This window comes from Ascaphus truei, unplaced genomic scaffold, assembly GCF_040206685.1.
Source record: "Ascaphus truei isolate aAscTru1 unplaced genomic scaffold, aAscTru1.hap1 HAP1_SCAFFOLD_724, whole genome shotgun sequence".
NCBI lineage: Eukaryota > Metazoa > Chordata > Amphibia > Anura > Ascaphidae > Ascaphus > Ascaphus truei.
This window is the reverse complement of record NW_027457058.1, coordinates 29836-46072: the sequence shown is the minus strand read 5'-3', so window position 1 is coordinate 46072 and position 16237 is coordinate 29836. Positions and strand designations below refer to the sequence as shown.

The window sequence follows — 16237 nt, the reverse complement described above, 5'->3', positions numbered from 1 at the left end:
AAATCTCACAGTCTGATTTTCTACACTAAACCTTTGTCCTGTTCTGTAAAACTCTGCTCCTTTTTTTAAGGTCAAACACTACTTTTTCCTCACTCATCAACACTCCAATTTCATTCACACTGTCTTCTATGTATTTGAGTCCCACCACTGACTTTCTCCTCCCACTTAACATCCATCCTTTATTTCTCCTCAAGCCTTTGCTCACTTGAGGCAAGGTGGATGCCATCCACAAGTAGATTCGTTCTCTCCCTTCCCCCTCTCTCTTTTTCTATCTAGATCTCATTGCACTCTTGACTCCTTTTCTCCTGTCACAAAGCTGGAACCTGATCTTCTCTTCTCCCTCTACCACATGCCCTCTCAATCCTATATTCTCACTCTCACCCACATCTTCAATTCCTCCATATCCTTTGGCTCTTTCAACTCTTCCTTTTAAGCATGCAGTGGTCACCCCTATTCTCAAAAATAACCTTGACCTTGTGTGAATTTCTAACTATCGCCCTGTATCCGTCCTACCATTTGCCTCCTAATTGCTAGAACGTCTTGTGATCTCCCGTTTGATCAACATTCTTAAATCACATGCTCCTCTGGGCCCTTCACAATCTGCCTTTCCCAATGTAACCAATTATGTACATAAAGAAAATTCCCAAGGTCCATTTTACTTACTAATCCTGCTTGATCTCTCTTCTGCTTTTGATACTGTCAATCACTCTTCTCATTCATATTCTAAACTCTTTCTTCGTATCCGCAGCAAACTTATATCCTGGTTTTCATCATACTTCTCCATCACACATTCTCCATCTCTGTTGCTAACGTGTCTTTGTCTCCTGTTGTTTTGTCTGTTGGTATACCTCAGGACTCTGTTCTGGGACCTCTCTCACTACATACTATCACTAGTTGACCTTATCAACTATTTTGGCCCTTGATATCATCTCTATGCAGATGATACACACACCTATCCACCCTACCGTCACTCCTGCAATTTAGTTCCTAGTTTCGGGTCGCCTCCTGGCTATATCCTCCATGGATGACACTCTTCTGCCTTAAACCTAATGTCTAAAACTGAGCTCCTCATATTTCCCCCTAAATCTGGCCTAATATCACCTTTCTCCATCGCAGTAAACAGTACTACCATCATCCTGTCATGAAAGCACATTGCCTAGGAGTAACATTTGACTCTTCCCTTTCCATCTTCATTCACGACACTGGCTAAAGTTTGTCGATTCTTTCTCTGTAATATTTCCAAGATTTGCCCTTTTCTCTGTCAATCTACTGCTAAAACGCCAATGCATGCCCTTATCGTATGGGTTAACATACTGCTAACAGGGCTCCCTGCTTCACAACTTTCTCATTTGCAATCTATCCAAAACTCTGCTGCTTGAATAATTTCCCTTTCTCCCACAACAGTATCTGCTCATCTCCTCCTCCTCCTTAAATCCCTCTCCTTGCTTCCCATCAAGTTTCAGATCACCTACAAAGTTCTCCTCCTTACCTTTTTGTTAAGGTTCTCTATTAGTGGTGTACCGAGTACCCGGCGTTACCCGACACATTTCCAGCTACCCGGACATTACTCGAAACCGGCCACTGAGAAGTGGACTTGGCCGGGTAATACCCGGCGTCGGGTAATGTCAGGGCAGCTGGAAATAATCTTTTATACTTACCTTTCCTAAGACATCTAGGATCAGCAGCAGCAGTCCTCTGATGTTGGCAGCATCAGAGGTGTCTTCACCTGGCGGGGGGAGCTGCAGGAATCACTTCCACAGCACCGAAGCAGGTAAGCTGTGTCTGTGAGCCTGCAGCTCCCCCGCCGGCTGAAGACACCACAGATGCTGCCACCGTCACAGGACTGCTGCTGATCCTAGATGTCACCGCCACCCGGAAGGTAAGTGCCAAACCGTGTACCCGACCGGGTAGAACCTTTCATTTTGGCCGGGTACCCGTTACCCATTTTTTTATAGTTGAGGACCCAGTCCAACACTATTCTCTATTCATCTGCTCCTTCCTACATATCATCTTTGGTCTCGTTATGCCCTTCCTCGTCTCCTAAGCTCTACTAATAGCTGTCTCCATTATACTTCTTACACCTCTACTGCGCACTCGCTCTCTTGCCTGAAACCCTTTCCCATCAATTTACCTGTGAAACTCACACACACTCAGTATATGCCAACATACCCTCTTCCACCCACATTTAAGATCAACCTTAAAATTCACAACTTAAATGAAGCATTTCAATAGCTTTTACTCGTTGCTACTGTCACTCATTCAGTCACTAACTATTGTTCCCAAGAAGTGCTTTATACTACAAGTACCCACCATTAAGGACAAGCATTGTCATCTACTGCACTTGTTCCCCCACCTGTTGTCTCTCTGTAAGTCTCCTTACATTTCTCTTAGATTGTAAACTACCCAGGACAGGGATTTACTTTCCTATTGTCTGTTTTTGTTTGTTGAACTTATTGTATAATAATTTCCTGTACTTTTTGGTCTCTCTTGTAAAGCGCTGAGTACACAATGGGTGGTATATAAATAGAGATATATGCAGAGTCTAGAGACAAGGCACACGTGTATAGGTAGCTACAGTTTATCCGGGACCGTATGCATCCTTGAAGTGCCTGTCCCAGTTATTTTCTATTGATTGCAATGTAGGAGTGTCTGTCCTGTCTTATTTTTTTTATTATTATTATTATTATTATTATTATATATACAAAGATATATACAAAGATTGTTTCCTGTCGTTAGCATGACATTGTGTGACACAGTGTGATGTCATTGATTCAGTAGATTGTGTGCAGACCGGGACTGCAGTACAGTTTCACTGACATGAATAACTTGTGTGGTAGAAGCTCTAGAAGGAGCACAGCTGTGGGAGGGAGGTGGATTTGCTTTGTATCACATGGTTTGGAGCAAGGTTCATTGTATGTATCGTCAATAATAATTATAATAATAATAATGCAATGCTTAACTTTTTTATTTCAAGAGGAAAGACTGCAGAACAGAAGTGAATATTGAAGCCATGTGTTCATTTTCTTGCAAAATAGAAAATTGAAGGACAGTTGAAGAGGAGGAAAATGACTACACAGAGACAGATAAGCAATGTGTATATTTCTCATTTAGTATTTGTCGTTTTATTGACTCCAAAAAATCCGGCTGCTAAGGGTTTCGCATTGGACATATTCACCTCTACTCCACCCCTTCCTGTGATCTGTACCATGCAGATTTTTGTTGATTCAATACATCATGAATAGAGTGTGGCTACAGTATGAAGTACTGACCCAAGGACCACATCTACTACCATTCATAACAAGAACATGTGCAGTAGCGCACTGCTGCAGTTCTATGTTATTGCTATGAAAGGTTGAGGTGGTGCAATCATATGAATCTTGAGTGGGAGGGATCCTGTTTGCATCATTTAATTTGATCTAGGCCAGTAGAGTATATAACTCTCAGTACAGGTTACATATGGCATCAGTATTAGTGATTTAAAGAACAGAAAAACAGGAGTGGAGAACAAAACCAAGTAATGTTGAAGTTACTACTTTTTACTATTTACTTGGTCAGTCTGTACTGTCTACTCCCCACACAGCTGCTAAGGGTTTCCATTTGAGATACATTCACCTTCTACTCTGCACTACTGTGCTACCCTCTATTCAGAGATGAGTTCAAGTCATGTTTACCACTCTAAATCGCTCTGCAGTCATTGATTCAGCACATCATGGGTAGAGCATGGCTATAGATACAGCAAGCTTTATTTTACCCTAATATTGCATTAAAAAATAGAATATCACTCAGTTTCCTACAGATTTACTGATGCTGATAATGCAGAATCTCACCCTCCCATCATAATACACCAGAGGAAGAAATAATCCTTGCTATATATGTACATTGTGTGACATATTGCCTCCATGACCATTGATGGCAAATACATATTCTGTATAGAGCAGCTGTGTTATGATGTAGTTGTTATTGATCATCATTGAGATATAATCACAAGAATCTTATGCAAAGGGAAACTGTCATTAGCATAGTGGGATTTCAGCCCCCAAACTTCTGTAATATTAATGCAATGTCTTACTTTTATTGCAGTGAACACCGAAGAGACGGATCTACTACAACACTGCACAGGACAAGAGTATACACTACAAGCAGCAAAATGATCATGCAGTTGACAATATGTTGTTCTGGTAATGTGCACAATTATTATGTATGGGCTCCACACCACAGTGCTGGACATATTTTGTTAACTTCAACACTACCCCTACCATGGAGATGTCTTCCTGTGATTGGTGTTACTGATTCAGTACATCATATGCATAGTGTGGCTATTATATGATGGATTGATTTAATGAACCCACCAAACACTGATGACATCTGTATCATCTTCTGTAAAGTGCATCTACAACAGGATATTATCAGCATTTGGGGTGATATAATCAGAGGCATCTATGTGCTTTTGTGCTGGGTAAAGTCCTCCAGCTGAACCGCCCCCCGCCCCCCACCCCCCTACACCTCCTGCCACACAGGCAAACTTACTTACACACACAGCACACTTACTTATGCACACTGACACTTGGCATACCTACACACACACACCCCACAGCCACTGGCATGCATGCAGAGTCCTGGGCATGCAGGATGGGCATGCAGAGTACAGAATATCTCCACCTTGCTCTGGCCCGTACTCTTGGCCTACCCCCAGCATCTGTCACCCACAACCTCTGTTCCCTCCCTGTAAATTGCTGCACTAACACACCTTGGTCAGCGCTGCAACCGATCACAGCACCGGATCATGTCACTGTGATAGGAAGCAGTGCTAATTGACCGGTCAATCAATGCCACGTGGCAACATACGCACCAAAAGAGATTTCCATGCCCCCTGACAGGCTACTCCCTGGGCAGTGACCCTGCTCATCTTCCACCTCTGATCACAATATTCTCTCTTGGAGAGTGTAGCAAATTGGAGTTGGGGGAATTTCACCTCTGCAGTGCATGTAGAGTCCTGTATGCAGAGTACAGAAAGTCTCCACCTTAGTCTGGCCCGTACTCTTGGCCTACCCACAGCATCTGTCACCCACAAATAATACATACACTAATACTCCCCACAATACACACTTTAATACCTCCTCAATAATAATCTCCCCAATAATATTATAGTCTTAAACACAATATACACAATACCCCCTAACACAAGATACCCAATCTAACACTCTCCTCTGCACCTCAACATAATATACACACTATAATACCCTACACACAATATAATACTCCCACACACACACAATATACACACTATCCTCCTACCGCCATAAAACACAACCAATAATACACACACACTTTGTGGATGTTGGGACCAGCTCCTTGCATGCACCAGTGAAAGAGAGAGGCCTGCCATCCGTGCCTCCCTCCGTTTCCCATCTTCTCCCTGTCTCTCTCCCTCCCTTTCTTTGCATCTCCCTGCATCTTTGCGTATACCCAGTCAGTGACGGCTCCGGTCACGTGATGCCTTAATATGGGCTTATCCATATATCTGTTGCAGAGATGGAGAGAGACCTGGAGATTTTACATTTCCTTATAATTCATATTGGTACTTAGTACGGGCACTTATTGTTTTATCAGTACTGGGTACCTGACCGTACTGGCCTACGAGTGAGAAGGCAATATTGGCATCACACAGTTACTGTTGAATATGTCATTCAATCCATTTTGAAAATAGTAATGCAATGTGGTTTTGTTTTGTTTGCTTTTTGCAGTAATGAAGAATGAAAAAGTTATATTAAAATTAAATTGGAGGGGAACTGGATTCAGCATTTCTTCATGAACTCTGCACTTGTGAGCATTGACCTTCTTGAGTGCCCTGACAGGTACACGCAACTTTAAGACTATAATCTTCATCAACTGCTGTGCAAGCTTTCGTGCTATACCTCCCCCTCCGGTTTTGATTTATACATTTGCTCTCTCAATTCATGTCCTCTAATATCTGGAGGCTCTCTCCTAGCATTTCTCTCTACCACAGCACGTCATCCCAATGTAACCTCTCTCTTGTTCTTTCTGTTTACTGTTTCCTCACTCCTCTGTAAAACTTTTCTAATTTCTCTAACTTCCACACTCCTGCTTTTATCCACATGTTCTATACACTTTCCTTCCCCTACCTTTGCATGTGTCTACACAAAGCACCATTTGTACAGACCTCTATTGCAGCTATTTCTGCACTGCTCAATGAAATGCACTCCTGCACATCCTATTCTCTTCCACCTTCCCTCATTCTCTACGCCCCCCTCTCAAAGCCCCCTCTCTCTATGTCTCCTCTCTCTACGCCTATCTGTCTCATTCTCTTGACGCCCTTCTCTCTCTACATATCCCTATCTCTGTCTCTCTCTACACCTATCTCTGTGTCTCCTTCTATGCTCGCTGATGTTGGGGGATATCTCTTATAATCTTGGACCGGCTCATATACACATCAGGCCTCCCTACTAAGAGTGTTAACCTATCTAATGTAATCCACATTCCTTTCCTTACTTTTCTCTTCCCTTCTCCTGTGCCCTCTGGAATGTCCACTCTTACTAACAAGGCTCTAGTTGTACATAACCTCTTCTGCTCTCATCAGTCACAATCAGTCATTCCCCTCACCGCATCTTACCTGTCCCACTGATTTGCCTCTGCTTAATTAAACTCTCCTCTGACATCTACTCTAACCTCTCTTCTCTCTTCTCTCTCTTTCTTTCTGCTTAAACTAACAATCTTATTAACTCTTACAATGCTATCCTCCTATCTATATGCCCCCTATAGGCTCTGACACACTCATCCCTCTAACCCACACCTTTGGCTAAATTCCCAAACACACTCATCACACTTCCACTCGCTGTTCTTAATACCTACGGAGGAAATCTCACACTTTGTTTGATTTTTCTACAGTAAAAATGTCTCCTGTCCTGTATAAAGCTGCTCTCTAGGGCTAAATACACTACTTTTTTCCACACTCATCAACACTCAAATTTAATTTACGCTGTTTTTTTTCTCTGTATTTGACTCCCTCCACTGACCTTCTCCTCCCACTTGCCATCCTTCCTTCACTTCTCCTCAAGCATTTGACTACTTCAGAGGCAAGGTGGATGCCACCCAAAAGGAGATTCCTTCTGTCCCTTCCCCCTTCTCTCCTTCTTCCCAAATCTCCTTCTGCACTTGACTCCTTTTCTTCTCTTACAGAGCTGGAAGCTAATCATCTTCTATTCTCCCTCTACCACATGCCCTCTAGATCGTATCCCCTCACACCTTACTGCATCTCTTAGTCCCCACTCTCACCCACATCTTCAATTTCTCCCTATTCTCTGGATTTTTGCCCTCTTACTTTAAGCCTGTAGCGGTCACCCTTTTGTCAGAAACAAACTACACCCTATGTGCCTTACTAACTACCGCTCTGTATCCCTCATGCTGTTTGCCTTCTAATTGCTAGTGTCAACATTCTTAAATCACATGCCCTCCTGGATCCTTTACAACCTGCCTTTCGTACAGCACGTTCTACAGACTGTGCTTAAAGCTAATTCCCAAGGTTTTTCCCTACTAATCCTACTTGATCTATCGGCTGCGTTTGATGCTCTCAATCACTCTCCTCCTTCATATTCTAAACTCTCTCTTGGTATCAGTAACAAAGTTCTATCCTGGTTTTCATCATAACTTTCCTGTCACACATTCTCCATCTCTGTTGCTAACATGTCTTCGTCTTCTATTGATCTGTCTGTGGGTATACATCAGGGCTCTGTTCTGAGATCTCTCTTTCTCTCTACATACTATCATTTGGTGACTTCATCAATGCTTTTGGCCTTAGATATAATCTCTATGCGGATGATACACACACAAATCTATCCACCCCTGTTCTCACTCCTGCAATCCAGTCCCTACTCTTGGGTTGTCTCCTGGCTATATGCTCATGGATGGCACTCCACTGCCTTAAACTTAATGTCTAACACTGGGCTCATATTATCCCCTTTCTCCATCACAGTAAACAGTACTACCATCTATCTTGTCATCAAACATGTTGCATAGGAGTAACATTTGGCTCTTCAATTCCATCTCCATTCACATGCACGGCTATGGGTAAAATGTGTTGCCTCTTTCTCTGTAATATTGCCAAGATCTTCCCTTTCCCCTCTCAACCTACTGCTAAAACTCCAATGTATACTGTTATCCTATAGGTTATTTTAACATACTACTAACAGGCCTCCATGCTTCACAACTTTCTCCTATGCAAAACTCTGCTGCTTGAATTATCTCACTTTCTCCCACAACAGTCTCTGCTCATCTCCTTAAATCCCTGTCCTGGCATCCCATCAAGTTTTTGTATCACCTACAAAGTTCTCCTCCTTACCTTTTTGTTAAGGCTCTCCATTAATCTGCTCCTTCTTGCATATCATCTTTGATCTCTCGTTATGCCCTTGCTTGTCTCTTGCACTATAACCATAACTGTCTCCTGTAAACTTCTTTCACCTCTACTGTTCTCTCACTTGCCTGAAACCATTTTCCATCACTGCACCGTACATGTGAAACTTCCTCACACTCAGTATATGCCAACATAACCTCTTCCACCCACATGTAAGACCAATCTTAAAATTCACGACTTAAATCAAGCATTTAAAAAACTTTGACTCGTGGCTACTGTCCCACACCCACAGTCACTGCTAACAACTATTGTTCCCAAGATGTGCTTTCTACTAATTGTACCCACCATTAAGGACAAGCATTGTCATCTACTGCACTTCTTCCCCCAACTGCTGCCTCTCTTTAAGTCTTCTAACATTTCTATTAGATTGTAAAGTTCCCAGGGCAAGGATTTACTTTCCTATAATCTGTTTTTATTTTTCGCACTTATTTTTTAATTATTTTTCCCCTCTCCCCTAATGATATACATATAGGTTTTCCTGTCATTTGCATGACAGAGTTATTATGGTTAACTATTGCATCATGTAGACTGCCTTTTCAGTGTGATGTAATTGATTCAGTACTTTGTGTGCAGACTGTGACTGCAGTACAGTGTCACGAACATTAATGACTTGTGTGGTAGAAGCTCTAGAAGGAACACAGCTATGGGAGGGAGGTGGATTTACTTTGGATCACATGGTTTGGCGCAAGGTTCATTGTATGTATGATCATAACCATGCAATGCTTAACTTTTATTTCAGGAGGGAAGAACAGTGAATATTGAAGCCATGTGTTTCTTTTCTGTCAGAAGAGAAATTTTGAAAGACAGTTGAAGAGGAGGAAAATGACTACACAGAGACAGATAAGCAATGTGTATATTTCTCATTTAGTATTTGTCGTTTTGTTGACTCCACACAATCCAGCTGCTAAGGGTTTCGCATTGGACATATTCCCCTCTACTCTACCCTTCCTGTGATCTGTACCATGCAGGTTTTTGTTGATTCAATACATCATGAGTAGAGTGTGGCTGCTGTATGAAGTATTGACCCAAGGACCACATCTACTACCATTCATAACAAGAACATGTGCAGTAGCGCACTGCTGTAGTTCTATGTGTTTTATTAAAGGTTGAAGTGGTGCAATCATATGAATCTGGAGTGGGATGAATCCTGTTTGCATCATATGGTTTCATCTAGGCCAGTAGAGTATATCTCTCAGTACAGGTTACACATGGCATCAGTAGTAGTGATTTAAAGAACAGAAAAAACAAGAGAAACTTCAATGTTGATAACAAAGCCAAGTAATGTTGAAGATACTCCTTTAACTATTTATTTGATCAGTCTGTACTGTCTACTCCCCACACAGCTACTAAGTCTTCCATTTGAGATACATTCACCTCCTACTCTGCACTGCTGTTCTGTCCTCTATTCAGAGATGAGTTCCAGTCATGTTTACCACTCTGAATCACTCTGCAGTCATTGATTCAGCACATCATGGGTAGAGCATGGCTACAGATACAGTAAGCTTTATTTTACCGGCTGATCATCCATAATATTGCATTAAAACATAGAATATTACTCAGTTTCCAAAAGATTCAGTGATGCTAATAATGCAGAATCTTACAACACATCCCATCATAATGCACCAGAGGAAGAAATAATCCTTGCTACACTACCGACACGTTTTATTGAAGCACGGCTAGCACCGCAAGCCGGGGGATGCCCCGGCGTGCTAGCCGCACTCCCTCAGCGTGCCGCGCATCACCGATGCACGGTCACGCGTCATCGGGTGCCTGCGCCCCCTGCACGCGCGTCCAGGGCTCCCCGAGGGAGCACTGGTGTCCCGCGATGTGGGGGACAGCGGCAGGGGGTTCCGGGGGACCCGACGGACCCGGCAGCGGAAGGGAGAAAGCCCCGATCGGAGGGCGCTCCTCCGCTGCTTCGGCGTGCGCCCGGCACCCTCCGGCGCGCGCCAGGTTACTGCTGCGGCCAAGAACGGGCAAATGCTCGAATAAACTCGGCCGCAGCAGTATATCTGTACATTGTGTGACGTTTGGCCTCCATGACCATTGATAGCAAATACATATTTTGTATTGAGCGGCTGTGTTATGATGTAGTTGTTATTGATCATCATTGAGATATAATCACAAGAATCTTATGCAAAGGGAAAATGTCTGCAGCATAGTGGGATTTCAGCTCCCAAACTTCTGTAATATTAATGCAATGTCTTACTTTTATTGCAGTGAACACTGAAGAGACGGATCTACGACAACACTGCACAGGACAAGAGCAAACACTACAAGCAGCAAAATGATCTTGCAGTTGCAAGTATGTTCTGTAATGTGCACAATTATTATTTATGGGCTACACACCACAGTGCTGGACATATTCTGTTAACTTCTACCCCTACCATGGAGATGTCTTCCTGTGATTGATTCAGTACATCATATGCACAGTGTGGCTATGATATGATGGATGGATTTAATGAACCCACCACCCACTGACATCTGCATCATCTTCTGTAAAGTGCAGCAGGATATTATCAGCATTTGGGGTGGTATAATCTGGGGCATCTATGTGCTTTTGTGCCTGGATAAGTTCCTCCAGCTGAACCACCCCCCTATACCTGCCACACAGGCATACTTACAGAGCACACTTACTTATGCACACTGACACTTGGAATACACACACACACACACACACACAGACACTGTCATGCATGCAGTGTCCTGTATGCAGAGTACAGAAAGTCTCCACCTTACTCTGGCCCGTACTCATGGCCTATCCCCAGCATCTGTCATCCACAACCTCTGTTCCCTCCCTGTAAAGTGCTGCACTAACACACCTGGGTCAGCGCTGCAGCTGATCACAGTGCCGGATCATGATGTCAATGGGATAGGCAGCAGAGCTGATTGACAAGTCAATCAATGCAGCTCCGCAATATATGCACCAAAAGAGATTTCTGTACCCCCTGTCAGGCTACTCCCTGGGCAGCGACCCTTCTCACCCCTCTCATTCCACCTCTGATCACAATAATCTCTCTTGGAGTGTGTAGCAAATTGGAGTTGGGGGAATCTCACCTCTGTAGTGCATGGTCACAATCTGGGCACTGTACCCAAATATTGGGCAATGTGGCACGTCTTACAGTAGAGAATAGAATAAGTAACTATATTCTTTACTTGTGTATTAAGGAACTTATTTGCAATAAAAATTCAGTCCACCTGGGACCAAGACTTTCTGGTTTTCTGAACAAAGTGGAATTGTTTTCCTATAATTTTATATTCTCTGAAATGTAACATCACAATAAAGTACTCCTATTTTTTTCCTTTGTGCTTTTTTATGGACTATTCCTTTATGTATTTCACTTAATGGGACTAATTACCTTACGATTAGATTTCACTTGTATTTTCTTGGGTTACTCTTTGGAATTTCTCTCTGTGTTCATTTATACTATCTTATTTAGAGCAGTCTTTGCCATTGGACCCCATTTCTTGCCAGAGAGATCTGTAACACAGAGTATTGAAGAGAGTACAGAACAGTGGTGAAGTAGATTTTTATGCTTCTAGGCAGCCTCCCTTCTCACCATGTATTCTGCCCCCGACGGTCTCTTGCACTGCTCCCTCCTACACCCACTCTCCTCACTCTTCCCTCCCCTCCCCGCTATCACTCAATGACCCCCTCTCATTCAATCCTGCTCCCTTACTCCCCCCTCACTCATTCTTCCTTCTGCACACACAATCCTCCCGAATATCACTCCCAAACAACACACACACTAATTCTCCCCACAATACACACTATAATACCTCCTTGTGACGATAGCTTCCACAGGCTTATTAATATTACACAAAAATAATTGGGTTTGAACTGAACGAGGCTTAAGATATAATAAATTGTATTTATTCCTTAGAATATAGGTGAACACAACAGATAATACAGTAACGAACAAGAAGTACACTTACTTAAGGGTTGGGGAATGAGAAGTATGATGTAGCATTTCTTTCAGCAGTGAGGAAATCATTCAGGTGATATCAGGTAACCATATCAGCAAACGAAGACAAAGGATATATGGGTGGACAGCAGTTTATAAACCATTCTCCTTCTATTCTTAACCTTAAGCACAGGGGATTGGTTTACAATTACCTCCAGCCACTCACTAACGTGGGAAAGCATTCTGACCCATGCCCCCCTGCTAGTTGGCACATGCGCAGTAGAACTCTGGGGGTCTCATTTCTGAAGCCCCACATTTACGTCAGGAATGCCAGACAGTCTACCATTTGGAGTTCTGGCAGGAAAACCTTTGTTGAAAGGTGTTAACTGGAACACTTAAGACCTGCCCTGGTTTGGGCTTCGGATAAACAGTGAGGGTGATAAAACTCTTTGAACAGCACTTAAATCCTAGACATAGCGGCGTCACCAGGGCCATCTGCTACCTTATGGCCCAAAAGAATCTCTTCTGGGTCTTTGTCCATACCTTAAGATACACTATTAAGCATAAAACATAAACGTATTAAAATATCCGGTTCCGTTAGGTTTAGCAGGTCCAAACTTCCCAGTTCGCATTGCCAGAACTGGGACACCATATGGTCCAAAAAGCGACTTGCTACGACCTAAGAAACCGAAGTTACACCAATGCACATTAAATCATTTTAATACAAAAATCTCCATTGAAAAAGAAATCTCAGCTTTTCACTAAATCCCCATTGAAAACAACGGGCAGCTCCGCCATAGACTTTCAATGGTAAATCGCCGCCATTGAAGTCAATGGGGGTTTTCTGCCATTGAAGTTTATGGGAAAAGTCCCGAACTTCAAGGGGGTCCATACTCCGTCGGGTTGGTCCAAGCGGGTCAAGGATGGTTCTGCAGCGATGCCGGAGCAGTGGCTACAGATACCCCAAACCCTGATCCGCTGAACCCTCCGGAACCGGAGATATGGATTCCTAAAATTCAGCATTTCTCACTTAGTCATTTTTCTGAGCCGTTTCTGCCGCCGCCGGCAAAGCCTATGGCGCGACCCGCTCTATCTGGTTCGACCCTTATCGGGGGTCCAGGATTCGGGGACCCGGTGGTGGTCGAGTGGGGGGACGCTTAGGAACTAGGGGCAAAAAGAATTTTATCCCTAGGTGCCCTAAAACAGTTTATTTCCCCGCTAATTGACGTTGAACTTGACCCAGTGATTTTAGCTCTTTTGAAGGACATTGTATCCGCTTTGCGGTCTGGACGGCAGCCAACTAGGTTACCTCGAGGCATCTCCATTGAAGTCAATGAGCCCATTGACTTTCAATGGGAAACCGCCGCTCTCCCTCTCGGACGCCACCTGCTGGTCACTACAGGAAACAGGACGAAAACAGCACAAATTCCTATTGAAATGCATTGAGCCCTAATGGCGGCCAATGGGGACCTGCAAAATGGTGCCCGAAAAGGCGGGAAACTTACACAAAGAGCTATAATCATTAAAGAATTATTAACCCTTGTGCTCCCGGATGGATTCTAGTGTGTGTGTGATGCAAACACTGAGTAACCAGACATTACAATGGAACAGGGGAAAATACATTTACATGTCATAACAAGGGTTACATCACATTTCTGGACCTCAGCCCAGTTAACCCCTTGTCTCCCTGGTGCGGTCAGGGGTGGCCAAATGGGGTGCAACCCCTTTAATACCGGGCCACCCCCTCTCTCCCTCTACACCTCCCCTTCTTAATGCGTGTCCTGTGGCCCACTGGCCCTGACGGGGAGTGGGGCACTGCTGGCACCATTAATGAATTCAGTCTCAGAGGGATAGTCCTGGCGTGAAAGTCCATCAGCATTGCTGTTTTCACTACCCTTTTTGTGCTGAATGGTGAATTCAAATTCTTGCAAAGCCAAGCTCCATCTCAGCAGTTTGGCATTTTCCCCTGATACCCTCTGTAGCCAGCTCAGGGGATTGTGGTCGGTAATGACCGTGAAAGCGCTCCCATAGACATAGGGCTGGAGCTTTTTGAGTGCCCACACAATGGCCAAGCACTCCTTTTCAATGGTGGCATATGCCACCTCCCTGGGGAGCAGTTTGCGACTGAGATACACCACAGGGTGCTCTTTGCCGTCGTCCCCCACCTGGCTCAACACAGCCCCCACACCAAAGTCTGAGGCATCAGTCTGAATAAGAAAATGCTTGGTATAATCTGGGGCAGCCAGGATGGGGGCCTCAGCAAGCGCAGCTTTCAGTGCCTGGAAAGCAGTTTCACAGCAGGAGACCAGGTAATAAGCACAGGCAGTTGCTTCTTAGTCAGATCAGTCAGGGGTTTGGCCACGGCGCTGTACTGTGGGACAAATTTCCTGTAGTACCCTGCGGTGCCCAAAAAGGCCATGACCTGTTTCTTGGTTTTTGGAACAGGCCACTGAACTATGGCTTCTACCTTGGCTGGCTCTGGCTTGAAATGCCCTCCACCCACCCTGTGCCCTAAGTACAGGACTTCTGCCATACCTACCATACACTTAGTGGGTTTTAAGGTAAGCCCAGCCTCCCTGATTCTATCCAGCACCGCAGCTACATGTCCTATGTGGGATTCCCAGGAATTACTAAAGACAGCAATGTCATCTAAGTAAGCCCTGGCATAGCTCTGCATCCCTTCCAGTAACCTATTGACCAGGCGTTGGAAGGTAGCCGGGGCATTCTTCATCCCAAATGGCATCACCAAAAACTCATAGAGGCCACTTGGAGTGAAGAATGCTGACTTCTCCCTAGCCTCCAGGGTCAGGGGAATCTGCCAGTAGCCTTTGCTCAGATCCATGGTGGTCAGATACTTTGCCCCCGCGAGTTCATCTAGTAACTCATCCATGCGGGGCATGGGGTAAGCATCTGACACCGTCCCAGCGTTGAGCAACCGGTAGTCCACACAAAACCGGGTGGTTTTGTCCTTCTTAGGCACTAGGACTACTGGACTTGCCCAAGGGCTCTGGGACGGAGTAATTACCCCTAGGGTCAGCATCTCCTCAATCTCTCTCTCCATACTTGTCTTGACCTCTGCTGACACTCTATAAGCGTGCTTATGCAGAGGCTGCAGGTCCCCTGTGTGTACTGGGTGTTTGGTGAGATGTGTGGTCCCTGGCATGTCAGTGAAGAGGGCGCTATACTGAGCTAGCATGTCCCTGGCTTCTCCCTTCTGCCTAGCACTCAACTGTGCCCCGATCTCTACCTGCTCAACAGTGTTTCCTTGCTTTGCCTCCCCTAGGAGATCAGGCAGAGCATTGCTCGCCGGATCCTCCAGCAGTGGGCTACAAATGGCCATTACTGCTCCCATACTCGGTGCTCTGTATTCCTTTAACATATTAATGTGATATGTCTTGTGCCTCTCAGGCGCTACCTGTACAACATAGTTGCACTCATTCACCTTTCGGATAACCGGGTACGGTCCCGACCAGGCAGCCATCAGCTTGTTCTCCCGAGTGGGTTTGAGAACAAGCACCTGCTGTCCTGGGATGAATTCTCTGCTACGGCCTGCTGGTCATACCATTGCTTCTGCTTGGTCTGAGCAGCCCTGAGGTGGTCCTGGGCCACCCCCATAAGCATCTCTAACCGGTCTCTGAGATCTACTACATACTGGATCACTGAAGCATCAGTAGCAGTAGTCTCCCCCTCCCATCCCTCACGGAAGAGGTCCAGAGGTCCACGTACCCTGCGGCCATATAGTAGCTCGAAGGGGGAGAAGCCTGTAGATTCTTGCGGTACCTCTCGGTATGCAAACAGCAAGTGCTGCAGGTGAATCTCCCAGTCTTTCCCCTCCACCTCTATAAAGGTCCGAAGCATCTGCTTCAGGGTACCATTAAACCTCTCACATAATCCGTTTGTTTGG

General features: G+C 44.6%; 1 long non-coding RNA gene across 1 annotated transcript; it reads left to right on the top strand.

Annotated features, from left to right (window-relative positions):
- Positions 1-4086: 4086 nt before the first annotated feature.
- Positions 4087-9266, top strand: LOC142486071 (uncharacterized). Its single transcript, XR_012798780.1, has 3 exons — positions 4087-4178; positions 5745-5855; positions 9168-9266. It is a non-coding gene; the product is annotated as an uncharacterized LOC142486071 (long non-coding RNA).
- The last annotated feature ends 6971 nt before the right edge of the window (positions 9267-16237 follow it).